Genomic DNA, 27,073 nt, shown 5'->3' with positions numbered 1-27,073 from the left:
GGGGGCTGCTCAGGTTCATTTCTTTTATGGTCAAGTATACTGCTGGAGTCAGCTCAGCAAAATAGCTGTGTAAGACATAAAGGGCAGGGGCCATAGATCTGCGGCACCATTCAGCTGGCCTTTCCTCATCAAGTGCATCTCATCAAGTACTTGATGCATCTGCTCCCCATTCTGTGCTTTAGCTCTGCCTGTGCCTTTTGCTATGAGGATTTCACAGCATGTGTGTGTTCAGAACAGCTTTCTTAAGCTATGATCTTAAAGCTCTAGCTGTGTGAATTGGAATACCCGTAACAACAGGGAAGAGTATAAAGCAGAGTTGGTGGGTGCTGAAGTCTTCACTGCTTGAAATAATTAAATGTTTGGGTGGAGCCTAGACCTTTTGGATGCTAATTGGAATAGAAATTAAACAAAATATAGTACAGCAGGGAGAGCTAACTGCAGAAAACTTTCCTGAAAACACAGTGTGGACAGATTTAATTCCATGAAATTAATCCAAGAGGAAAAATTGCATCAATTATACCGTATAAGTTCCTACAGTTGTGTTGGTTACAAATGTAAAGTGTTACACTCCTGAGGTCAGCAGAATCTTTACCATTCACTTCAATGTAAGTACAATAGGACTTTTAAAATACTTTGTCTAGAGACCTCCATAATTATTCCTTTCCTGTGAGGCCCTTTCAGGAAAGGACTATAACATAGATTTTTCTTGTTTCATAAGAATTAATTCAAGACAGTCAGAGATGCCTCTTTGTTTGTAAGTTTTGTAGCTGCATAATCCAGCCTTTAAAGCTGACCGCAGTGTGAGAACTGAAGTCTCAAGTCTAGAGTGCTTTGTATTTTGCCCCATGATGTTTCTTCCATAAACTACAGAGGAAAATTCCTAAGGTGAAAAACTTTAAGTGGGGCCCTGCCAGTCCAAAGGCAGGTCAAACAGCCAGTAAGGTGGGAGAAGAGAGCCAAAAGCCAAAATGAATGCCATTTCTTCTTATTTTGACTGAAAATATTATATGTAGCTAGTGGGGAAAACATATGCATATAAATAGCTGTTGACACTGGGGAATTCTTTGAAACTCAATTAAATTGCTTTCTTTTCTAATTCTATAAAGACCATTCAGAAGAATATAGAAATTAGTGAATAATTTCTGAATGCTCTGTATCTTTGCATCATCTCAGCCTAGGGAAAGTGAATGTAAAACCACATCATTGACTTACTGGAATTTAGTTCCATTTTGTCTTCAATTTGCTGTTGCAAGAAGTGGCAGAAGCTTCAGAGCAAGTTAGAGCATAGTTACAGCATCCTTACAATCAAGATCACAGTCTCACAGTCTAGCAACTAGAAGTTATCAAGAGATTGCTTTGGATGTGTAAACTGTCTTATTTTTTAACTTATTTTTTTCATGTATTTTGGAAATATATTCTTCCATACTTTGCAGGGTTCAAAAGGTATGTTTACTCATTCATTCCTCCTGTGCTTATAGAAGCTGTTTCTTAAATGATCGTTTGTCTTTGCAAATTTAGGGTGCTTTGAACACAGTACTGCAGGGACGTGCTTGTGGGATAATGAAGATCTGCAGCCAAGCTATTAGGTCTAGCCTAGGTGCTGTAGTATATAAGGACTGTGTCTATGGTTTCTGAGGACATCAAAGTTAACACAGATGCAATAGGATGCAATCCTGTTTGTTCATCTTTGTATCAAGTAGATGAGAGAGGTTTGTGCATGTGTGCTTATTTGGATGCACTTGCAGAGGACTCATTTTTCGCTCATGATTTTTCTGTGACTCATTATGTGACTCAGAAATTATATGATGCTATTTTTTATCTTGCATATATGCAAATATGCGTTCCATTTGCAAATCTGTTTTACCCAGGCAATTGGCATGCTATTTTAGCTGTTGTGTGCACTCACAAACAGAATTTCTGCAGGTGTGCATGGTATGATACCAGTTTCAGGCACTACCTGTATGTCTGCATGCAGTGTTGAAAGTGATATCTTTCTCTGTGCACCTTGAGCACACCTCTACTTCTAACTACGTGCCTGCTGATCCTGTCAGGATATTACTCTGTATGCTTGCTCCTCAGGACTGAGTCCTCCTGTGTTTTCTCTAGGAATTAAAGGACTGACACAAAGTATATTCCTGATACACAGTCATGCAAGATGATGTGTTTTGGTTCAGTACCCTTTTTTCCTGCTAGCACAGAAGCACGGTGAAGCCTGTGACTAAGTGTCATTTTGACTTGAATTCAGAAAAGTGCTCATTTGGGATTAATCTTAAGCATATGGATAATCCATTGCTATTGAGCAACTTAAATACACAATCTTTAGGTGGACTAAGTATGTTCTTGGATGCTGAAATAAAATCCTTTTTTCTTTCCTCCAAATAAATTCATGCCTAGCTGTAAGCACAAACAAATGCAAACGTACATGGTTAATGATGCTTTAATCAGAATTGCTCATCCTTGCAGCTGTACATCAGAGGGTAATTTTAATTAGAGTTTAATTATCTTTTCATTTATTTTCTTCAGCAAGTAAATTTATACCTTGCTGTAAGTTTTCCTGTGAGTATAAATTAAAGCAGCATTAATAACATTATATTTGTCCTAATTTGTGTATCTGCACTTATTTATCTGTTTTTTATTAGTCATAATTAAGTATGTTTGGAGAAATCAGGCAACTAATCTATGTATAGAAGAAAATAATGCTAGGCAATATCATTATAATAATAAGAGAATATTTCTGATTTACTGAATAGGTATAAAAATATAATAAATTGATAAATAGATTTCTTAAAATATTGCAAATAATCATTTGAGGAAAAAGCTGTCCGTGTAACAAGGACTTAAATAGGAAAAAAAATAAAATTAAAAAACATTATTGGAGAATGGAATTGAAATTGTTCAAAAATGAACCTGAGAATATTTTTCTGCTCAAAAGTCACCCCAGTATTGTAACTTTGTGCCAACTCAATTTACAAATATTTAATATTTATTTATGGAAATTCATCTATTCTGGAAAATAGGTGTAGAAAAAAAAAGTTTGATTTGAGCATTTTTACCAACTTCTCTAAGTTCAAATTCTCTAGTTTTCTGTTAGATTATTTCTTAGACATGTTGCCACACACTATTGAATTGAAGAATTTGTGTTTCTGCTGACACATGTCCTTCAGTCCAGATGACTTTAAATTGTTCATCGATATACAAGAAAAGTACAATACCATTATGAGCCTCATTAAGTATACAGGAAATCTCAGGCATAGGAAAAACAAGGTACTATGAGTTTAAATAAAGCGACCAATAATTTGAATGATCAGTTTTTCATATGCTTTACGTAAAATATCTTAAGAAGTAGTTTATCTGTACTGGACGTGTATAAACAGCTTCTTTTGTCTTTCTACAGTCTGTGGATCATTTCAAAGCATTGCTTAGCCAGCATCCAGATTAGGGATGGGCGGCTCTATTGTGTTACTTCTGTTTTGTAGTTCTGAGTTACTTCTCTCTGCATGCCTGAGTCAGCTGGCCTCACTTCTCTGAGGCGTCAAAAAGTTCACAAGACATTTTCTTCTTTGTTCTTTCAAAACTTCATAGATTTTGGATGGCTGCTATTGTAGGAGGGCCCAGAGTCTACTCAGATGCGCATCATTGAGAGAATGATAAATATAACTATTCCCCATCAACACATACACTCTTTAGTTTCCATTTAATGAAAAATTATCACTGATTTCACCCTTACCCCTTTAATTCTAGCCTCTCTCAGGTAGCAAGATGTGCTGTGGAACTAGCAACCTCATTTCCCATACAGGAAATTGCCTTAGACTGGGATGCAATATATAGTCACACATTTCCTCTGCAGAATGCGTAAGATTCCTGTTGTGGACTTTTGGTCTGTTGGTGTCTGGAGGACGTGGACAGAACTGGGTGGATGGAAGGACTGAGTGATGCCAGAGACTGAGTCTGATTGTTGCAGCTGGGTTTCTTGAGGCTGTTCAGGGAGTACAGGATGTCAGTGAGTAATGCTAGTAAGTCAGGAATCGTGAAGATGTTTTTATGAAGTTTAAGACCAGCCCAGTAAAATGCATAGCTGATATTTACTGGGATTATGTTGTCTGTTCTGCATGGCCTGAAAGCAATAGTAGGATGGGTGATAAAGCTCTGCTTTGTAACTTTAGAGCTCTAACAGAGTGCCTCTTTTACTGAATTCCACATTATGTTTCTCCAGACAGTCATGAAGTTGACTATGAAATAAATATATTGCAATGATAACCCTGGAGTTAACAACAGCCTGTGTCTCTTGTAAGTGACAGGGTATGCTTTCTATTTCCCAATTTGATGGAGCCATTAAGCTTTGAGTTTCTTCAGAGCAGCGTAACACAGCAGAAACTGGGCGAACCAGGTTTACAGAACTTTTGCGAATGTTTTAAACTTTTTCCTTTCTAAGCCACACAAGTCTTGCCTGAGGCACCGTTCCTAAAATAAAATTAAGCTTCTGAAAGATTTATTGGCTGCTTTTGGAATTCAGTGTAGTCGTCTTTTTGCTCATTCACATAATGAGGCAGTTGTGAAACCCTGACTCAGGGGTGAACTAAGCCCTCTTCAAAATGGGGACAAATGGGAATCTGTGGTCACACACATGCTCCTTCATCATAGAACTGAGGCTCTGTATGCAGCACAGACTGTGGTAGAAAAGGGCTTCAAAAAGAACCCTAGCTCCCTGCTGTACCCGGTCCTGCTAGATGCACTGCAAGGGCTGCTGTAGCCCACAGGTATTCTTGAAACAACTGATGCTATGTACAGAATGAGGAGTCACGAAGGCAGATCTGTGTGGTCCCTGGTGACTACCCTGTCTCCGAACACAGCTTGTTCTTGCCTATAGTGACATTCTGATCTTTCTCATTTAATTGCCTCTGTGTTGGCTCTGGCTCGTGGTAGGGGGTGATTAGAGAACCATGTTCCCCTGCTGTGTTAAATAGTCAAGTCTTAAGTGTACCAAGTGCATTACATTTAGTGTTGCGTACTTCACATAGGAAAAGAGTGCAACAGCATTTGAAGTTGTTACAGTTGACTGGAGCTAAAAGACCAGAACTTCCTGCTGCTGCTGCCACTCCCAACCCCATGCCATTTCAATGGCCTGTTTTGCTGAAATCAGCCCCCCCTCCAGGTTGTTTACTCATCAAAACTGGTTTTGCGATAGGGAAGACATCTAATGTCTTACAAAACATGGAATAGTTTTCAAACCAGATCTGGCAAAGGGTGTGTATTGACACACACAGTTTTTAAGATGCTTTTTCATCAAAATCTTTCTATATGTGCTCCAAAAAGTGGGGGGAGGGGAAGTTGTGTGTGGGGTGTTGTTTCTTTTCTCAGCATTGCCTACCACAAGATTGATTAGATTCAGGTGACTTAAAGGAAGTAAAATTGTTCCTACTCTGCACCTAATTCTTTCCCTTTTGTCTTCCTGTGCAAATACAAATAACTAATGCAGGCAAACAGTAAATTGCAGTGAATAGTGGAAGTGCTAAATGGTAGCAACACTTAAAACATTGCTGAAATTCAAAAGAGCAGCTGTTAGACATTTAAACCTATCATTTTCTTCTAAACATACATCAAATTTACTTCATAGCACTGTCATAAAAATGTATGAGAATGTAAATGCTTGAGTGACCCATTAATCTTTTGAGTAGTAAACATAAAATCTTCTTAACCCCAGTGATGATATAACCATACTTTATTTTGAATGAAGGCTTTATCATAGAAGTGAAGATGTTCTCTGTCTTTCCGTGGTGTATAAATAAGAACAAATTAATATTAAAGCATGATGTCTATGAAAAGTGTACCATTATATTGATTGCAATATGAAGATATATGCAGTGAACAAAGCTACTCTCAATTTCTGATGAGCACAGAAATCTAATAATAAATACACAAAGAGCATCAGTTCATTATTCATTGACAGCAATCACCAGTCTGATGTTATTACTATTATTTTCTAACTTACTCAATAATTAGTGTTTGTTCTCACAGAATTGTCCATAAAAACATCTTTTTTTTATGTGTAAAATGATAAACTTGCCTTTTTAAGCTGTATTTTTCTGGTGAAAAAATACCTTTAAATACTCAGACTGTTGATTGTTCAACTCTATACATCGGCCACATTCAGCTTGTTTCTCACCAGGAAAAACTCACATTCACATAAAAGTTACTTTTCTTTAAATATTAGAATATAGAAAACAATATCCTTGGGCTCCAATTTTATTTGTGTCTTTTTCTTTTATTTACTTCTGGCTCTTCTCCCTCTTTTGTGTAACTTGCAATGTATGTGAAGCCTTGTTTGAAAGCCATCATGACATCCTGGCTTTAAAGGTAAAGGGACTTTCTGCAGAGCTAGATTTAGCCTTGATAAATAGGAGAAATTCCATTAAACATCTAAAGTTGTCCAGTTCAAAGCAATGTGCCCACAGGGTAAAGAACTGGGAGAGTTTCATCCTCCCATCCAAGGATTGTTTCCAGCAATACTCTGAGATTTCTTAAGCAATAGGACTTGATGTGTGGGGAATTTAATTTACTCATTAAACACTTAAACATGGAAAAATTACATTGATCATTGTGGAGGTGATTTCAGTACACACACACACACACACACACACACACACACACAAAAAAAAAAAAAAAAAAAGCTAAAAATGATAATCCAAGGAGTCCACCATCCACCAGACAGACTACATGGGAGATGAGCTGCATTAATTTAGCTCTAGATGTAAACCAGCAACCTGACTACATATTCCACGATAGGTCAAAAATAGAAATCCCGTATTTGACATTTTTGCTCTCTTTCCATTGTTCCTTGAAACTGCTTTTGAAATATAACATCATGTTATGCTAACTCACCTGTGAGAAAGTGTGTCGTAGTGAACAACAAACTACAAGATGTAGAGGTGTTGATGGTAAGTCAAGAAGACTGAATCTGAAAAGTTTACCTTACCTTGAAAGACAGGTTGCAAAAATCAAATTGCAGAACAGAAACAATACATGAAAGATGAATCAGTCCAGACTTCCGCATGTTTCCAGTGTTCCCTATGAAAATGTCATGGGAGTCCAGCCAAAGTATCATTGACATGATGATTCTGTGATTCTATGAGTACAAGTTAGTTTCTTTATATATATATATAGCATTTGTATTGATAGTACCCTGTTAATGCTGCATAGCTTTGGAACCAAGAGCTAACTTTAGTCAGTATCCTAAAATGAAGGGAAATCTTTGAGAAGAGTTGATGTTCATGGCTGTAGTCTGGAAGATCCTGTTCATCAGCCAGGCCAGAGCCCAGGTTATCCCTATGTGCACTTGTACTGTAGCATGAAACCCTACAAAATCAAGTCCTAGCAAATTAATTTAGGTGATGAAGGTAAAAGGCTGTTTAGGGAAGTGGTGGAAGAGAAAGGGAAAGGAGCAAGGTAGTTTTTTTTTTCTGCTAGGATCCTGAGATCTTCCTGCATCCTAGTTTGCTATTTGCATTTTTTTTTCTTGTTTTCTAAGAGGAAAGGGAAAAAAAATCTTCCTCCAAAGCCCACTCCTCTTTTGCTGCAGCATGGAGTGTGTTACTCCCAGCAATAAGGTTTGAGGGAAAAATGTTGTTCCTTGTCTGTGGGCAGAATAATCATTTTTGCCAACAGAACTGTAATAAAAAATTCATTCTTCAGTGTTATATTTAGCATTTTCATAACGTTTGAGTTAAGATATTTTTTTGAGTTTACTCACTCTTTTCCAAGTGGTCATGCTCTTATCCTACTGCTTTGTCACCACATGGTAAGTCTGAAAAAGAAATGAAGGACAAAACAATAATGTGTTGTGCTAAGTGTACATACAAAATATGTGGAGTGTTGGACAGATGGCATTGCTGTAGATGTATTTAAAAACAAACAAACAAAATAACAACAACACACAACTATTCACTTTTACTTCCTCTTTCCAAATATTTCCACGTGTTTTTGATAGCAGTGTTCATGGTGAATTCTGTATTCCTGGGGAAATTCCTAGGGAAATTCCCACAGACTTTAAACTTTTTGAATAAGTTCATATGACTCATAGCACCTGCAGGTTACGGGTGAGTGATGTTAGGATGCCTGCCAGTGAGGTTAGTGACAATTTGAACATACTTGATGAGGTCCTGTGAGGTCTAAACCAGAATTCTGAATAGAACATCTAGAATCATTCAGTACACAAACCTCATAAACGGGGTCTGGAGGTAGCAATATTGATTTCTCTGGCTAAGAGTACTTTTGCAGTCCTTGAGAGCTCAAATGAAAGAATCACTCTTACTGGAAACATACTCATGAGTTCAACAGAATGTGCGTTAACCAAAAATAAAGAACTGCAGATAACAAAATAGATCTGACTCACCAAGCCTTTAGTAAGAACATATTAATAAATGACACAGCTGTTGAATTTTGATATGAATCTTTCACACACACTGTAATTAAGACTAGTTTTTTATCCAATATATTCATGAGCCTCCACCCAATCATGTCAGAGCTTGCATGATCTTTCATGCAGACTTCTGTGATATGTATATATTGAAAGCATGCACATCTCTTGTTGCCCATCTTCTCAAAAATGAGAAACTGCAACTCTACAGATAAATGCTTTTAGTAGATGATTGTGTCATGCTGTAGACTGCCCTCTCAGCAGTATTGCACATGAGTATAGAGATGTATGCATGATGCTTATAGATGGAGCCAGGCTGATGTCATTGCACATTAGGTTCCTGGAAAATGGCTCCATGGCTCTTCAGCCCACTTCACTGAGAAAAACTTCCCTTCAAGAGCTAAAAATTGCCTTGTTTTTACTTTGTAAAATTAAACAGTTCTCCCACACTTAGGAATATGTGAATGCTGTGTTCTTCAGTTAGAATACACAGACACACACACGCAACAAGTGATGTTCCCCAGAGATCTATATTGGTGCCTGTCCTGTTTAATATCTTTATTGATGGTCTGGATGAGGGAATTGAGTGCATGCGCAGTAAACTCAGAAATAACACCAAGTTGGAAGGAAGTGTTGATCTTCATGAGGTAGGAAGGCCCTTAAGAAGGATCTGGATAGGCTGCAACGTTGGGCTGAAGCCAGTGGGATAAAGTTCAAGAAGACCAAGTGCCTGGTAACAACAACCGCAGGCAACGCTACAGTCTGAGGGTAGAGTGACTGGAAAGCTGTGCAGAGGAAAAGGACCTGGGGCTATTGGTAAATGCTCAGCTGAACATGAGCCAGCAGTGTGCCCATGTGGCCAAGGAGGCCAATGGCATCCTGCCTTGTACAAGAAATAGTGTTGGCAGCAGGAGAAGGGAAGTGATTGTTGTCCCCCTGTACTCGGCTCTTGCAAGGCTGCATGTTAGGTATTGTGTTCAGCTTTGGACTGAACAGCATTGCAATTATGCAAAAGCCTCATCTCAGAAGCTTTACCCAGAATGCCACAGGTTGAAAATATAGAGTTATGGTATCCTATTTCTTGCAGAATATTTAGAGTTAGCATTCCAAACTGGAGCCGAGTGCAAAATGTGTATCTAAAATTGTCACTGTGGTCATCCAGCCTCTCTGAGGTGAATAGGGAAAGTGAATCTAACAGCTTTTCACAGAATCACAGAATGGCTTGGATTGGATTTCATCAAAATTGAGTTTATATTAATCCTCAAAAGACTGGACCTCCTTCACATTAAGATACCACCTTTTACCTTCCTGTATCTGCCAAAGTTCTAGTCTTTCTCTTAGCTGTGTATTTCCAGTGTAGCTCTGAGGTTTTGTGTATGTATTAGATTACCCCAAGTGGGCCATATCAGTGCAGGAAAACCCTGAGTGGACCTTAATAGAGGAAAGAGGAATACAAAAGCAAACATTCTATCCACTCGGACATATGTTTTTTCACTCTAATATAGAAGGATGAACTAGACTTTTTTTGTCCTTATTTTTTTACTAGCTAATAGATTAAGTTATTGAATGCATTGACTCCAGTCTGTCTTGAACCTCTGATAAATGCTACTTGTTTACGTACTTAAAGGCTACTGTGATTCACAGCTGAGCATCAGTTTCATTTTTTACAGACAGTTCAGTTTGCTTGTGGTTTTTATTGCTACTTTTCTAGTTATCTTCTAGAGTTGCTCAAGGCAGTGCAATTTCTAGTGAGAGTTTTTAGGAGCAGAGTATTTTAATCTAGTATTGGAAGTGTTCCTTGAAAGTAAAGAAATCTGTACATGTGAAAATTTAGATCAGAAAACTGAATCTTAAGAGTTACTTTTATTAAGTAAGGGGACAAAAGCTTAACTAATGTCCAATCAGAATTGCTCAAACTCAACTTTTATCTTGTACCGTGGAATACTTTGCAACAGACTATCTAAGACCAATAACTTTTTGCAGAAAGTACTTAGTTGGAAAATATGAATTACGAGTAAATTAAAGAAAATCACTATCTGCTGGTGTGCAATTTGCTAGAATAAAAGAGAGAGGAAATATATTGAACATGTTAGTTGTTATGAATCATTTGCCCATTACAAATTGATGCCCCCTCTCTTCTCATGGATTTGAGCCATATAGAATTTCTCATTTTCTCTGCATGTGCAGTTTATTAATATTCATTTTTTCCAGTTTCTCCTTACTTGTAAATTTTTCTTTTGCAAATGAAACATCTGCAGCTAGCTATAAATATTTATCACTTGAGAACAGTCATGACATGAAGACATCTGAGAAGTGAGATTGGAGGACAGTTGGTGACTGTGGGTCACTGATACTGCAAAATTTAGAAATGTGAAATCTAAAGTGTAAGTTTGCAAGTACCTGCAATGTAAAGCCAAAATAGTAAAGTTTCTCAGACCTACTGCTCACCTGAAGAAATAAGTTCATTCTTATAACTGGGGGCACATTTTTAAATTAACCTTTCCTCTCATTGTTTGTAAGCAATGTGATAGACCTATCACATAGTAGACAGATAGTAGACGATTTCCATCTTGGCAATTCATGTTTTCTTTGTAGGAGAAAATACTTTTGTATGGACTACAAAATATTTTCAGAGCAAACATGCTTAGAAACAAATCAATTCTATAGGTTTAGACTTATAAAGAAACAACTATAAAGCAAGACAGTGACCTTCACACAAACATATCCTTTAGGATTCAAGCTTAAGAAACCTTTCAAATGTTGCCTTTAAAATGTGAAGATATAGTTAATTTGATCAGCCACTCCAAACTGAAACTCTCTGCAAATAAAGAATGGCAACAAATATACACTGGAGAATGGAAAAAATGAGAGAGGGCAGTGCTACCCACATTTATCTAACCACACAGCCTTTCTTTGCAGAGCAATTGCATTGGTGTTGCAGCTTGTTAGGTTCATTTCCAGATTCTCCTAGAGGATGCTGATGCACCAATTTCCATGGCAATTGCAAGCTAGTATTAAGCAGTTTTTGTGCTAGTAAAAATCTTTGGTCTTTTTTACCCCCTATGGGTATTAATGGAAAGCAGATGTTGGAATCAATCTGTAAAACAAAGATGTACTGACAGCAGTTTCAAACCATGAGGACTCTCTTCTCATTGTTGTCTTCTGAGTGCTTAAAGACCCTGTTCCTGTAAAGCCACTGCGCAATCTCACTGGATTCAGGGAAAATGAGGCAAGTCTTAAAGGCCTGTTTCATCTGTTGTATACCCAGTGTGTGGAAATACTGGAAAATCATTTGCAAGGTAGGACCTGACCCATCAGCTGACTTCACTGAGACACTACTTCTTAACTTTGTGATGTATGCACAGATTTAAAGTCCTGTAATGAGCAGTTGTTTCCAGGGGTAAGAGCGTATGAGTGAATCATTTCTTGCAGTCCTTAGTGAGCTGGTTTGCCTTTAAATGTGCAGTATATGTAGTGTTGGATTTTTTTCAGCTGAAATTTGAAGTGGAATTTGGGGGTAAGTGCAGTGTAGTTTCTCAGACTGGAATTTGCTCCAAACTTCTTGAAGAAGCACAATGAAATTTGCAGTGCTCACATTTATTAGAACGTCAGCCATACAAGACAGCATCTCTCTAACAGGTAGTATTTAATTTAGTAGCTGTATTTATTGCTCTTTTATTCGTAGTTCAGAAGGGAAAAATCATGCTGAATGAATCGCTTCTTGCTATAGTGTGCACTTTCCTTAGAAACTCCCCAGTCAAACGTTTTAACTCAATTCCCATTAGGTATAAATTCTCAGTTCCCAGAAAAGTACCTCAGAGAGCATTATTGTTTGAGATTTGGCTAATGATTGAGGTTTGACCTGTATTTGTCAGGGCACTGCCTCAGTGCACCATAGCTAGAAATGAAATGAATGAATACAGACGTTTTTTGTACCACAAAGAAGCTTGCCTATGTTGCTCGTTATTTGAAGGTATGTGTATTACAAGGAGATGTGTACAGGGTGGTAGAATCATAGAATGACAGATAGAATTTCTCTCATCTGTGGTCAAGCCACAGACTTCCAATTATTGAAATTATTGAAAACTTTGAAAACTGCTAGCTGAAAGCACACAATTCTTCTGGAGGGAATGGCAACAGAAATGAGGGTTTTCTTAATTTGGTTTGGTTCTTTGTTTTTATGTTGTTGTTTTGACTTGTTTTTTCATTTTTTTTCTTTTTTTTTTCTTTATCCCACCCACCAATACTGCATGAGGATCTTTGAGATTCATGTATTTAGGACTGGTAATCCAGAATATATTCAGAAACATCAAGAAGTCATCAAACTAATGGGGTTTCACACCTTGTGATCTGGTGGCTCATGCTCTTAGTCAAATTAATGTGTAAATATAGGTTTAGTGGGACTGCTAGAACATCTCAGACAGCGTTTGTAGCCAAATGGTGACTTGTCAGTACAAGAACTTTCTCTTTTTTTTTTTTTTTTTTTTTTTTTTTGCTCATCCTTATGATATTGTCGATGACTTCATTGATATAATCACTGACTTGTACGGTGCACCAGGGAACTGATGCTATTGATAACAAAATCATTCTATGCTCTCCTGCATTCTGTTTTCCTTGTCTATTTTGTATCTCTGCTAACTATCTAAATCTGATCATTCAACTGTTGCTTAAATGTGGAAGGGCAGCTCTTTCCTGGGATGGTACAGAGAAATGAATTGGCTTGAATATTAGATCTTAACCTTCTTACTTTCAGTGATATAAGTGACAGTTGAGTTACCACTGTCCACATCAGGCAGTTCAGCCAGACAGATTTTAAATTGTAACTGTAATTTCTGGTTTAGTCTTTTCATGAATAGATGACTATGATGATAAAACAAAATTTTCAAGAAAATATCCCAAGGCTGTAGGCAAGACTGTAAGAAATGTTCCTAACCTGCCAAGAGAAAGATAGAGATCTGGCAAAATGAAAGCATTTAAAATGTCTGGAACCACTTGAATTTCTCTATCTTATATACAGAATCACAGAATGTGCTGAATCACTCACTGCCCCTTAATATACCACTGTATAAAAGGCCTTAGCCCAGACTCAGTGGTGTCTTCATTTTACAGGCAAGCAATTAGCTGAAAGGAAAACTGTAAAGCATGTCATTCCCATTCCACCTTTGTATGTTTCTATATATTCAGGCTGATAGAAAGAACCTGACTCAGAACAATTCATTAGTATTTTAAGGGTTGTACAGTATATTCAGACTGTCAACAAATGAAGAAATCAATGCATGAAGAAATTCTGAACAGTATAGTTCTTTTTTTTTTTTTTTTTTTCTCTCCACATGGTTCTTTACGATGTTTTTCTTTTAAGATCCTAACCCAAATAAATTCTGCCATGTTACTCTCCTTTGCTGTGAATACAAATTAATTCACTTTCTTCAGTAAACCAGTAAAAATAACAGCTCCACCCTACTGATTTTCCATTAGTAACAGTGTCCTTCCTTAGTGTAGTGTCATTTCTCTCTTCTCCTTTAACGTTACCACCTCAACAATTGTGCTGGCTGGAAGGAGTGTGGGGAAAATGGAAGTGGTGCAGCACATGAAAAAACACAGTTGATCATTGTTGCCCCTTGTTTCAGCAGCTATATGCATATGAGTAAATGCTACTATCCTAATAAGTTTTGGACTGTTTGTGGTGGCAAATGAGCAAAGGTACAATTTGGCTAAGCTGATATTTCTGCTTCTGAATGAAGTGGGGGAGGATAACTAGTACCCAGGAATCTTATTCCAAACTAAAACAGCAAGAGGATGTTTTATTTCTTTGGAAACTGGTTCAGAAATTGAGGGAGCTGCTATGATTTTAATAATTAATTAATTATTCTGGTTGGCTAACTGAAGACATCTTGGAACAAAAACTGCTGAACTACCTTTCTTTCTTCCAAGCTCACAGCTGATTTTTTTAGATCTTCACCTAACAAATGTGTGCATGTAGACTACTTTATAAACTATATGAGATGTATGTTGTAGGTTATTCATAAGTACCTTACTTTTTTTCCAGGATCCATACTACTGGTAAAAGAAAATGATCTAAAATCAAACTTGAAATTTTTGCACTATTGGCATAAAGAAGTAAATTAACCGTTATAGGTTTTGAGCATAAAATGGAATAAACTTCCTATCATCTGGAGAAATGCATAAACTTCTGTGCATTTTCATTTTACCTCTTAAGCTCTTTAATATCTGCTTAAGAATTAAATATTAACTTAAACAAGTTCACTTTAATTATTCATAAGGAAATAGAAAATGAAAGAGCTCTCATTCCTAGAATAAAGGGGAGGATGATCCAGTGAGTGAACTACATTTCAGTCTTGACACTTAGAAAACTGAAAGTTTAGCATGTCACTTAGCAGAGGTTAATGTTAGCTGTCATTGGAAAAAGCTGATGAAGTAATGATTAATATAGTCAATGTCTGCTAGTGAAATACCCTAGTAAAATACAAATAAAATAAAGGCCTTCTTGAGGTGGTTGCATTTGAATTTCTTAGTTGGTAAAACCCGGGAAAAGCTGGGAGGAGAGTTCTTTATTTATTTTTTAGTATTGCCCAAACTTTCACTTTTTCCTTTTGTTACAAATCAAAAACCCTGAGCCAATAGAGATTTGTTTCAATCTGCTTCACATTTTTAAGCAAAACACTCTGTTCAAAAGAAATAAAAATTGACTTTTTTTCATTGATAGACCAGTGAGTTCTACCATTCCATTCATTTATATGGTAAACAAGTATATAACTGATAGGTTAGTATTGAGTTTTACAACACTTATTTTTAAAATCTTACAAAAATTGACGGTAAATTTAAGAACTTTCTAGAATCTGTCTTCAAAGGCCAACATCCTGCATCAAATATTCAGTAAATCCTGTGTTGTGATAAAGTGCTTACATTGTGCCAAAGACTATTTTAATTGTTCAATTTGAATATTTATTTTGTGTTATTTTTTATTATAGCTTCTTGCCTTCTCTCTACTGAAACTATAGAATTTTCTAGCCAAAATTCATATTACTAATGCTCACAAACTGTGTCTAAGTCTCGTGGTTTGTTCCCATCCTTAGAAAAAGCAAAGCCAAAGTTGCTGCTCAGTTACATGAAGTAGAGCATCTATATTAGCATTTGCAGATTTGGAATATTAAGCAATTATTCTGCATAACTTTGTGATTCATACAGACAGGTCTTGTAACTAAAGTATAAAATAGAATCAAAGTCATGCCAAGTCATAGAGGTCATTGTAGATAGAAATGTTTGGTAGCCCCTGATGCTCAGTGAAAGCTGTGAGGCAATCCTTTAAGAACCACCGCATTACTTTGAGCCCCAGTCTGTACAGGCCCTGTAGGAGCAGTGAGCAGGCTGTGGTTCATAGCAGTCAAGTACTCCAGGCAATCTCATAGCTTACCAGCCCTGAGATTTTACTTTAGAGATAAGACACAAACATAATTTAAGAGGGTTTCTATGTTTACTAAACTCATAAAGAAACATTAAAGTAATACTGGGTTGGTTCAGTGGCTGCTATCACAGTTGGCAACTAGTGGGTCTAGTATGTTTTATCTTTGTGAGAAGAAATATATTCTTTTCTTCTTGTACTTCCCAGAGTTAAGTACAACTGCATGTCTTCTTTCTGGGGTATATTTATCACAATTAGGTAAGAGATATGTACTACAGTGCATGCCTTTTCTTCCTCATTTTGGCTTCCTTCTCTACTGGAAAGTAATAGGTCTGAATGCCTAGTGTGCTAAAAGAGTCATATTTCAGCAGCACCCCAGGCTGTGTGTCTGAACAGCAGGTTTTTCCTCTGTTGTTCTATTGAAATTAAGTGCAATGGTTTGCTTTGTTCAGAATATTTTCTGTCTGGTTTAGCCTGTCTTTGTTTTCATCACTCCACACTCGAACTTCTGGGCCATAAAGCCTAAATAAGAGCACTACCACCTCTGTGAGATCCTGTCACCCACAGCAGGAACCACAGTGCAGCAGCTAATTGTGCTTTCTCAATCAGAGCGCTAGTGTTACTCAAGGATCCCTTTAAACTGATGTTCTCTTTCTTCCCCTTTGGCATAAGTTTCCTCTCACCTGGAAATACTCAGTCACCACAAAAGCAGCTCTTGCATGCCCCAGCCATTAGGAGTACTGAAAGGTAAAGTGACTGCTTCCAGACACTGAGACTTCCAGAGTAGATCCAGTGAATTTGGGGATGAACTTGTCCCGGCAACTTATTCTCTTTTAAACTTATTCTCAAAGATAGAAAACACAACGAGGGACACACTAAATAGTATGTTTCCATAAAAGACCTAATCCAAAGACCAGCAGAGTCGGTGGGAATCTCTCCAACCTTTCCTGTGTGCTTTGGATCAGACTATAAATGTTTTCAGTTAGGAATGTGACTCAGAACCGGGTCCCGCAAATAGTGTATCCAAGGTCAGTGAGACAGCTTGCTTTGGTGAAAAATGATGTGAGGGGCTAGAATACTTTGATGTCCTTGTCATTAACTTTTATGCTGCATAGACAAAGCTTTCACTTTATGAATGGAATGAGAAAGATGTGGCCTTGGGGAATAAAGTTTGAGAGAGGAGAATTTGAGTGGTTTTGCTTTCCTGCGGTAGGTTACTCTATTGCTGGGGCTGCGTGTGATGCAGTCTTACCATGGTGTCCAGCAGTCACTGAGAAACTTTCTCGGTCCATTCTCCTTAGTTAGTTAAGAGTGTTTTTATAGTCTTTGAACTTACTTATCAGTCCTGAGTGTGTACTTGGGCTATACTCTGTAATACAATTTACTCTCTTGGTTACTGTATTTCTATCTGAGAAACACAGCAATGAATGAACATTTAGCTGTCTATTAGGTGGGATCAAAAGCACTGCGCATTATCAGGAAATAAGGTAAGAATGAAATGAGAACATTTCTTAGGGGCAGATAAAATGGCTTACAGAGGTTTCACACACTAATCCAGTCAGCCAGCACTGTGATTACCAGAGCCTTTACAGTGGAGTTTGACAGGTTAAAGAAGCAAGAACACTGACATGCATTTATATAATTATTTAGGTTACTTAAACTGCAGTACCTGAGGAATATTTCCTAATCTATCACATTCTGAATACAGTGTAATAAAGCATAACTTACATTCTGCTGGGAAAACGCCTTCCCTGATACCTATTAAAAACTCATGCATTAATATTCTCATATATTTCAGAGGCAAATATAAGCAAAATAATCCATTAGTATTCAAAGAGGGAAATGTAATTAGAAATAAAAATGTAAGATAACCACATCCACCTTCCCAAAAAGAGATTTACATTAAAGAATAAGGTGAAAGTGTTTGCTCTTACAACTCTTTTGCTGGTTAATTTCTAAGAGAATAGACCTCTTATTCCTCTTGTTTCACATGGCCATCCCAAATGAAGTCAGGGCTATACTTATCTTCAATTCTGTATCTCTGAACTTGTGCTGTTGTTCAGCGGCTCTCCTTAGATAAAATACATTATCATTTACTCTATTAGAAAATAAATGTATGGATGTATTATGGAATTTGCATTCCATTACCTTGGTTTGCATGCCATAAAACATTTATTACACCCTTGGGCTACAGTCTTAATAATGACTGGGTGAAATGCACTAATGTGGTCTTGGCCTTGCTATAGAACAAAAGATTAATGCTCTTTGATGTCACCCTGCTAATAGTTGTGCTCACCAATTTGTCCCTTCAAAAGACATTACAGTCACACATACAATCCCTGTAAGAATAAAGTGAACAAAAAATGTTTAAACCAAACCACAAGCTGAAACCCGGTTAACCAAATAAGCATTACATTAGATTTTTGTCTCTAAAAATAGAGGTATGTAAGTTTCCCTCAGTGAGGGAAGAAAGATTTTCAATGTTTTATTCTCTTCTCTCCTTTTCTGATTATAGTCCACTGACATCAAGCTTAAAAAAAGCCATCAATATTTTCTTCTGCTTTATGGCAGATACAAAATAACATTTTACTTAAGCTCCTGGAAGACATATATCAATACAGTCTACAATCCCAAGCCTCTCAGGTCCTTCTCATATAATAAATTTCACTTGCCTCTGATAAAGTTATTGAATTTTTTTTATCTACTTTATTTTTATTTATTTATTTATTTAAGAGAGAGAGAGTGAAAGGAAGGTGTTGTCCCTTTATTCTTAGGAGACAGCTTTGAATTTTATAAGCTTGTCTGAATAATGTATAGTTAATGTTGGTGGATCTTATATGAAATGTCTCGTGATTAAACCATCCTGTCATACCAGCAAAAGTTGCAATCTGGTCAGACTTTATGGCCTGAGCAGTGGATCAATATTTGGATGACAGACATCAGGGAAGAAATCTGAGGAGGAGTCTTGTGGTGCAGGAGGATGGCATCTCCTGGAGCCAGTGTCCCAGAAATGTAGAAGGGGATGTCTGTATTGTTGGATGTGCCAACTTTCTAATGATCCTAAATTGAGACAGAGAGCCCAGTTCATCGTATGATGTAAATCAGCATTGCTATTTTGAAAATAGTGGAGTGACAGTGACTTACACCAGCTGAGTATTTTGACAAGACTGTGCTATTTGTCACACTGCTGTGATTCAGTTTGACGATATGGCATTAAGCCCATTTGAATTTACCGAGTAGTTTCAACAGAGTATTTTCCTGCTGCTGCTGCAATTTCATATTTTGACCAAAATGGTTTTGCAATGTCCTTTCAAATTGAAAACCAGCTGCTGGTATTTCCAGCTAGGGGTGACTCTTCTGGGATGAAGGAAATCTGTATCTGTTTGAAGAGAAGCTGTTTGTAATTACATAATGGAAAGCACGAGATATATAATCAGCATGTACAAGATTAAAATACTTTCAAGGTGCTAGTACATTTACTGACAGAATAACAAAAAGCTTGCTTATATAGAATATAACTTATATAGCATATAGAAATTCATAAATCTTTCAAAAATATTAAAATACTGGTCATAAGGCAATGCTTTGCAAACAGCTGTAATTAACACAGTAGATGGGCCAAAGTGGAAATCTTTTTTGGTTTTTTTTTCCCTTTTTTTTCTACCATATCACAAGAGAAAGCACAGTTTGTTTTAAAGTCCCAGTGACGGAGAATATGGAAACACAGAATGGAAACCATGATTTTATGATATCTTTTGAAAAAGAGATTATAAAAATTAGTGAGAAATGGATGTTGAATAGCAGACTTAAATTGTCTTTTTATAAGTAAAGCACAGACCCTCAAAAAGTAACAAATACAGTGCACCCAACACAGGTCTGAAAATGAGAAGGCAGAAAGAGAGATAATCCAGACCGTGTTCTTTTTTCCAGTATTTCCTTTGATGTAAATATTTTTAACACTTTTCTAACTGCATAGCAGTTCTTACATTGCTGTTTGCATGCATTACACGTATCAGTCATCTGATTTGGGATTGCCAATGTTAACAGTAAGGATAGATCCCAGTAGACTTATTTAGATCAGCAGTTTTTAAGGGAAGTCTTTACAAACTTCCAAAAGCCTGTGTAAAATGTTAATCTTTACACTAGCATAAGAACATTTGCATTGTTAACATACGTGTCTTACATTACAAAAACAGTATTTTTCCTGAATACTCCAAAACCTGAAGTAAAATGTAAGGAAAAGGCATGCATATTTAGGGACCTGGTACAAAATATACTGCAAAGTTTAATTAACCAGAAGGGAAATCAACTATCTAAATGCCAGAGATTTTTGATGGGCAGTGTAGAATCACCTTTGTTAGTCTTTTTCAAAGTGCCAGATTATCCCTAATGATCACAATGGTACTGCAACCTTACAAACCTCTACTAACCCCGATACATTTAGCAGCATGAGTCTGCACAGTGCTTTAAGGCATTCTGTGCAAAAAACAGTTTCAAATGAATTGCAAATACCCCTTGTTCTACCTGGTCAGATTTGTAACTTAGGTCTCACACAAGCTGTAGCTAAAATCTGCCTCTCCACAACTTGAGATTTGGTGAATGCACAGTTTGGTGTCTTTGTGCTTGGAAGCTGCTGAACTGTCTATGTCTGTCTGCCAGACAACTTTGTAGGAAAGAATAAAAATCTTCAATTTCCATCTATAAAGTAGGCCAATTTCTTCCTATTTCTCCTCCCCTGTGAGTAGCACATCTCAATTGGCAAGAGTATTCATGCTGGCTTCTGCCTCTATTCCTGTTTTTCCTTCTGCTGGTTTGCAGTTACACCAGCAATACCTGATAGCAGAGCTCTGAAGAGAGCTCAGGCCTGTTCTACTCCGCACCACAAACCCATCCTAGCATGGCAGCCAGGTGTAGCTTCTGTCTGTGTGAGTTTTCTATAACCCCCTCAGAGTCACAAAATGTCTGCCCCACAAAAAGCTGATTATTGTTTCTGTTCCAGAGTTCGGTGGGTTACACACTTTAATCACACTGGTTGGTTGGGAGCTCTTACCTCCTGAGTACTTCTGTGTTCTTCCCCTCTAGAGGAGTTCTCCCTAGGTGTTGTTTTTCTAGCTCTACTGTTTATCAGGCAGCCTGAGCAACTTAAAATGCTCTTCTTTACTTCCTCAACAACCTAAAACTATGTAGTAAGTCCTCAATGTGGTCCCATGTTATTTCCGTCAGGTTTCTGCCTTATACAGTAAGAAAGAGATTTGTTTGCCTTCCTAATTTTGCATTCAGCCTATGACAGACTTTGTAAAATTTGACTAAATCATCATTTTGACCCTTCTCATCTGCTTTCTTGTTTTACATACACACAGTTCTGGCACAGAGAAAAAGAAAGCCAGAATTGTATAAGTTGTCTATGTCGAGTCATCTACAGATTTGATCTCCCTCAGTATTCAGCTTCTTACAAAAATGATATTAAAATCCAAGTGAGATTCCAGTCAATACCAAGTACAATGTGAATTGGCCATTGCATCTGGCCTCAGTGTTTCATGTTGATTGCTTGACTTTGTTCAGCATCATATAAAAATTCTTTGGATAAAAGATAAAGATATTATCTTTGGATAAAGAAGAAAGATAAGCTCAAATTCTTCTAACTGGCAGTCAGTAGTTTTTTTAAACCATATCTGTGTCTTTCATGTGTTCTAGTTAGTGGAGTAGATAAGCAACCCTTGATGTACCAGCTTCATCAACTGCACTGTCCTGGGCACATGCAGAGCAGCACCCAAAGTGCACTCTCAACAAGGCAGTAGTCTTAGGGAACAAATAGAATGCTTTGGTGCTGTGTGGGCAAAGGAACTAAAATAAGGTTCTGTGGTCAGTTTCATTCTCATCACTTAAATCTTGATAGGCAGACTTGGAAAGACTAAAAAGATGACTCTTTCTGTTGTTCCACATTTAAAACAAACATTGCTTATAGCGTAGCTGCTAGTTTGTCCTCAACTCGTTTTAGACTATTAGATCAAAGCACAGTCTTCTAGCATTTAAATTAATAAGTAGCCGGTGAAGAAGTGCTGTTATTCTGTGCATATATTAGTCTTCAGAAAGGAGTTAGGCACAAACTTAAACAGAGTTTCACAGGAAAAGAGATGAAATCCAGTACTAGACTCAATTTCCAAGATATGAACCACAGCTGCTATAACCTTCTCCACCCTAATGAAACTAGCTTCTTGGCTAGATTTTAAACCCGTATTCTCCCACAGTCCCATCTCCTCCATCTCGTCTTCCACCTGCCCTTTTGAGCAGAGAAAACTAGTCAACTCTTATGGCACAGAAGGCATGAAAGGGATATCCTAATGGGGGAAAAACAATATGTTTCTTGTAAGGGGGCCTCTGTTAGAACACTGTAGAATCTAGTATGATGTGCAAAATGGCACAGCAAAGTTTTCAGATTCAAATTACACATGTCTTGTGTATAGAGCCTACTTCTATTTCCAAGCCAGATTGGAATTTCCTAGTCTTAGAATTCAGTCATCTCCCTCTTCCTCACTCGTGTGCTGTCACCAAACTTTAGTGCTTGAAGTCTCTTCCTTTGGCCTTACTAACTGTAATGACTTTGGCAAGTAATAATTTTTAAAATCTTGCATTAAATGAAAAAGCATTTTGCTTCAGTTACTGCTGTGACTAGTAGTCTCATACAATTGTTGTGCTGCTGATATCGTATTACCTCCCTTTTCTGCCATATACTATAATGCCTTTCAGGTTAACAATATAAATGAGATATTCAAATTTAAAGAAATCTTATTCCTGTTATAGAATTTATTGTATTCTAAAACAGAGTCTTTCTTCATGTGAGAAAACATCTGTCTAACACACATTCATAGCTTGAAAACAGGAAATTGTAAAAGAAAGATGGCTTACTGAACCCTTTCTGCTTAGGCTATCCTCTGAAAGTACTTCAGTGCTTATGGCATAGCTCAGTCTAAGAATAGTAACCTATTATCTATTCATAGTCAGCAATGATCATCTGTGAGCACAGATGATCAACCTTGCTTTTCAGTACAATGAGTGCTAACTTGGCCATGGCCCAGTATGTTAATAGTAGCATCACTGTTAAACTGGGGAAGGAAAAAATCTGTGGAGTGTCTGTGTTTGAGACAGACTTTGGTTTGAGTTCATGAAGCTCCTGCATGTTGAAAAAGTTGGGAAGTGGTAAATAAAACCACTTGCTACATGGCTGGCTTCTACTAATAAGTTCCTGGATATTTGAATCACTGCTGGTAGGTCAGTGAGCAGCTTGCTTGCAGACATGTAGACAGTCCACTTTTCCATGTGGTACATAATTTTCAATGTACTTCACAGATTTTCAGATTTAACAGGCAGATTCTGAGAAAGTAGGAGTGCTTGTAGAGGAGACCTTTGTCGTTAGTGGTGGGGTTTTTTATCTTATACATGTAATTTGGAGTTACCTCTCAATTACTTTGCTCTGTAGACAGAAAGATAGTTTTCAGCACTTTCCTGCAGACAGATAAGGCATTGGTTACCTCTAGTACGTTATTGGAAATAGTTTTGAAAATCCATCTCTTAAAATGAGTAACATGTCCTAAACCTGACAGAGATCAAACTTGGAAACTGGGGAATAAGGGCTTTGACTGCAAGACTTAGGTGTGTGCAGTTCATTTAATTATTTCAGAAAGTTATGTATACTTTGCTCAGTTCAGATCTATATGCATACAGATTGTGTCTTTCAATTAATTTTTGTACAGCTGATTACAAGATGGTTTTAGCTGGTCTGAGTTTCTGGTAAAAATGATATGGTTAATCCTTGCTGAGTCAGTTATTTTCTTTTCAGTAAATCTTAAAAAATGTTATAGGATGATTCTTTAAGTAGACTCTTTGTTATGGTAAACTCTACAGGATGCCATTCTGGCCAGAACTTTTATTTGATATGTATATGAGGACATTTGAGACTATAAGTGGTTTTCTTAATGTGCAGATGGCACTCAGCTGTCTCTCTCCTGTTGTACCAAAAGGTTTAATCTCTTTGCTTTGGTAGAATCAGATTGCTTGGGAGACTAATAGGCAAGTTGGACCAACATCAATTCAGATAAAATGGAATCTGGACAGGTTGGGGAGAAGTTCCTGGAGCTGGTTGCTGACTGGGTGAATGTTCTCTATGTTTTAGAGAACCACAACTACATTTTTATTTTCCTTGGGCAAAACCAGTATGGTGCTGTACCTCTTTCAGAACTACCAACTTCCCTGTCCTACCTATTGAAAGGAAAACAGAATAGTGCTGCCTAAGACTGCAAGCTGCAGTGGCCAATAGGCAGCTGGAATAAATGCCATATCCCCAGATTCTCATTCTATTCTAAAATATGTGCAGAGGAGAGCATCCAGAGAAAAATGCAGTTGTCGCAGTGGTCATGACTTTCTTAATCTGTCCTGAAGTGCCAGCAACTAAGGGAAAAGTGAAATAACTAAATGTAAAAGACCTTTGTAAGTGGCATTTGTATTGCAATGAAAAAGACTGAAAACTGCAGAAAGTGTGGCGAATCTTTATTAAACATACCTCAGTTCTCAAACTGACTCTCATTTGGGATATCTAATCAATCTGCAGAAAGGAAAACTTTGACTTAATCTTCAGCTATATGAATCATAATAACTCCATTTTAGTTAGTGAAGGGTCAAGTGATTTAGAAGAGGTAGTATACCTCTCTGCTTTTATCGATGCAAACATACCAAAAGCCAATAAGCGATACATTTATATGTATATTAATAATCTAGAAAGGAATAAACAGAGTTCAAAGAAAAGCATGATAGAGCAGATCTTTCTCGCCCATTCCTCCATTGCAGGTAAACAGTTGATAATATGTGCAATGAAGAAAGAATCACTGCGTGAAAAACTGCAGCCTCCCACAGTTATTGCTTTCCTCACGCTTCCTGCCAGAACAAGAGAATAGAAGGCTTTCAATTTGAAGTTGACATTATTTCCTTGAATGGTTTTGTTAAAGTGCTGAACGTACAGTTTGTTTGCAAGCAACCTTTGGATTTACGAGTTGCCAGTCCTGGAGACATTATTGTTTGTCATACATTTTCCTCCTGATTTCCCTTCTTTATCCTCCTGCCTTCAAACCTTTTTAAAGTCTTTCCATTACTGATATGCGCTCTGATGCTAACTGGTAGTAATAGAAAGCTGTGCAGCTGTGGTGCTATAGCTTCCCTCTGGATAATGCTGACCACAGACTCAGCAGTGTGTGCCAGCTCAGCACATCTTGATAACTCATAATCCCTACCATAGGTTTTTATAGTTTGTCTGGTCTACTGTAAATCTCTTACTCACTGTCATCGACAGAACTCTTGACCTGATTCATAGGCACCAGGAATTAAGCTCCTGTCACACTCTGCTAAAAGACAACACCATTTATGGTGTGATATTTAAAAAAAATAAAAAAATAAAAAAATAGAAGCTCCTGAATATAGTGAATGATAGAACAGCATCAAAGGTCATGTTATTATTTTTAATCTTTTTAATTAAGTCAAGTAACAAAAAAGAAGGAAAAACACACACACACACAAAACACACCATGCACTAACCAGCACTTAGAAATATGGGCAGGTTATCTTATCTTTGCCACTAACACATCTGTTACTTTTGGGCAATCTACTGTGTTATAAGAAAAGCATGTGCATTACAAAAAAAGAAATAGTTCAGTAGCTTTTTTTCCCCTCCAAGTCTTGCAGTGTATGTGTATGTTATGTTCTATCAACAGATAGATCTAAGTCTATTGCAGTTTGCATTTGTTCTCAGCTCTGGGTAGATTCTATTCCTCTAAGTAAAAAAGAAAGGACCTTGAAAGTATTAAAAGAGAGAAAATAAATCATTGATCGTGTTTTGATGCAGCAGAAATTTGATAGATTGTGCTGTAAGGAAGAACCTCATCCAAATCTAATTTCTCATTAAACATCAACTTGTCCTGTAACGAGGAGCCTGGATTAGGGTATCAAGGCATCAGAATTTTATTCTAAATCAAACCCTGGCTTTTCTTGGGCTTCCTGCAGTGTGGCTTCACGTTGCTGTGCTTTTATTTTTCACTATATGCTTTGTTAGTCCTGCCCACTCCAAATGTAAGGTCCCAGGAGACTGCAGCTGTCTTGGTGGAAGCTCTGATTGCAGGTGGAGGAGCAAGATGCTGTAATAAAATAAACTTGATATTCAGGGGCCCTAATACAGGACAGAGCTTCTTTGAGTAAATCATATTTTAAAAATGTATGAGCTGACTTTATTCAATCATTTCTAATATTTTGCCTTTGTTACATGAACAAATACAGACATTTTCAATTAAGATGGTAAAGTGTCTTAGATAGATTAGTTGATCTTTATGGTAGTCTTCATATTTTTAGTTATCATTTTGCCAGCATAAAATCATATAAGAATCAGTAGATTTCTTGAATTTCTAAGACTAATTAAATATTACCATTATAAAAATGTGATTCAGTAGTTTTTGTTTGAGGGAGGGCAAGTTTCTTTTTGAGAATTACACAGGTTTCTATTTTGTATTGTTTGATTAGCGGAACTATAACTCTTCCTGATGCATTTTCCTGAAAAATACGTCTCAGCTGACCCACCTACATTCATGCTTGTATTGTTTCTATCTCAGGTAGCTCCTGGTCCATCTAACTCTGTCAGCTTCATGATTAAATTTCCAAACTGTAAAAATCTGGCAAGTAAAAATATATGCAATTGCTAATCACGGAGACAAAATAACATGGTGTTTGTAAGACAGAAGGATACCCAAGGACCAAATTGCATAATCTCTCTGCTGTACATAACTGGTTTGACTACATTAGTTGTTATCATCTGAAAAATGTTTTGTGAAGCAAGTTATTTGTCTTGGTTCATGTGCAGAGAAGCTGACAGAGATAGGGACAAGAGTACCTCTCAATACCACCTGCTCTTCTTCAGGCAAATTCAGTTAAATTAGTAAGAACTAAGTGGACACACACCATCTCCTCAGAATATTTTTTCCCATTTGGCTATGATGGAAGCAAAGTGGCACACAGAATGCTGAGTATTCTATCTGTCTTCTCCAGTCTATTGTGTTGTCAGTCCAGGATTTGAGTTTCTGCAGATGGTGATTTAGCTTCTTTCATTCGCATTAAGTTCATTTGAGAACATTTGTTTTGCACTATGAATTGCAAGAGGTATATCTTGTCATAAAAATAACTTTATTGAAAATTTGGCCCCATTTAAC

General features: G+C 37.1%; 1 long non-coding RNA gene across 1 annotated transcript in view; it reads left to right on the top strand.

Annotated features, from left to right (window-relative positions):
* Window positions 1-25,072, top strand: part of LOC140253698 (uncharacterized) — a 36,400-nt gene extending 11,328 nt beyond the window's left edge. The window contains exon 3 of the long non-coding RNA XR_011903953.1: window positions 24,675-25,072. This is a non-coding gene — a long non-coding RNA (uncharacterized lncRNA). The remainder of the gene's footprint in view (window positions 1-24,674) is intronic.
* The last annotated feature ends 2,001 nt before the right edge of the window (window positions 25,073-27,073 follow it).

Source organism: Excalfactoria chinensis, chromosome 6 (genome assembly GCF_039878825.1).
Source record: "Excalfactoria chinensis isolate bCotChi1 chromosome 6, bCotChi1.hap2, whole genome shotgun sequence".
Classification (NCBI taxonomy): Eukaryota; Metazoa; Chordata; class Aves; order Galliformes; family Phasianidae; genus Excalfactoria; species Excalfactoria chinensis.
The sequence above is the reverse complement of the archived record's forward strand: the minus strand, read 5'-3'. Positions and strand labels throughout refer to the sequence as shown.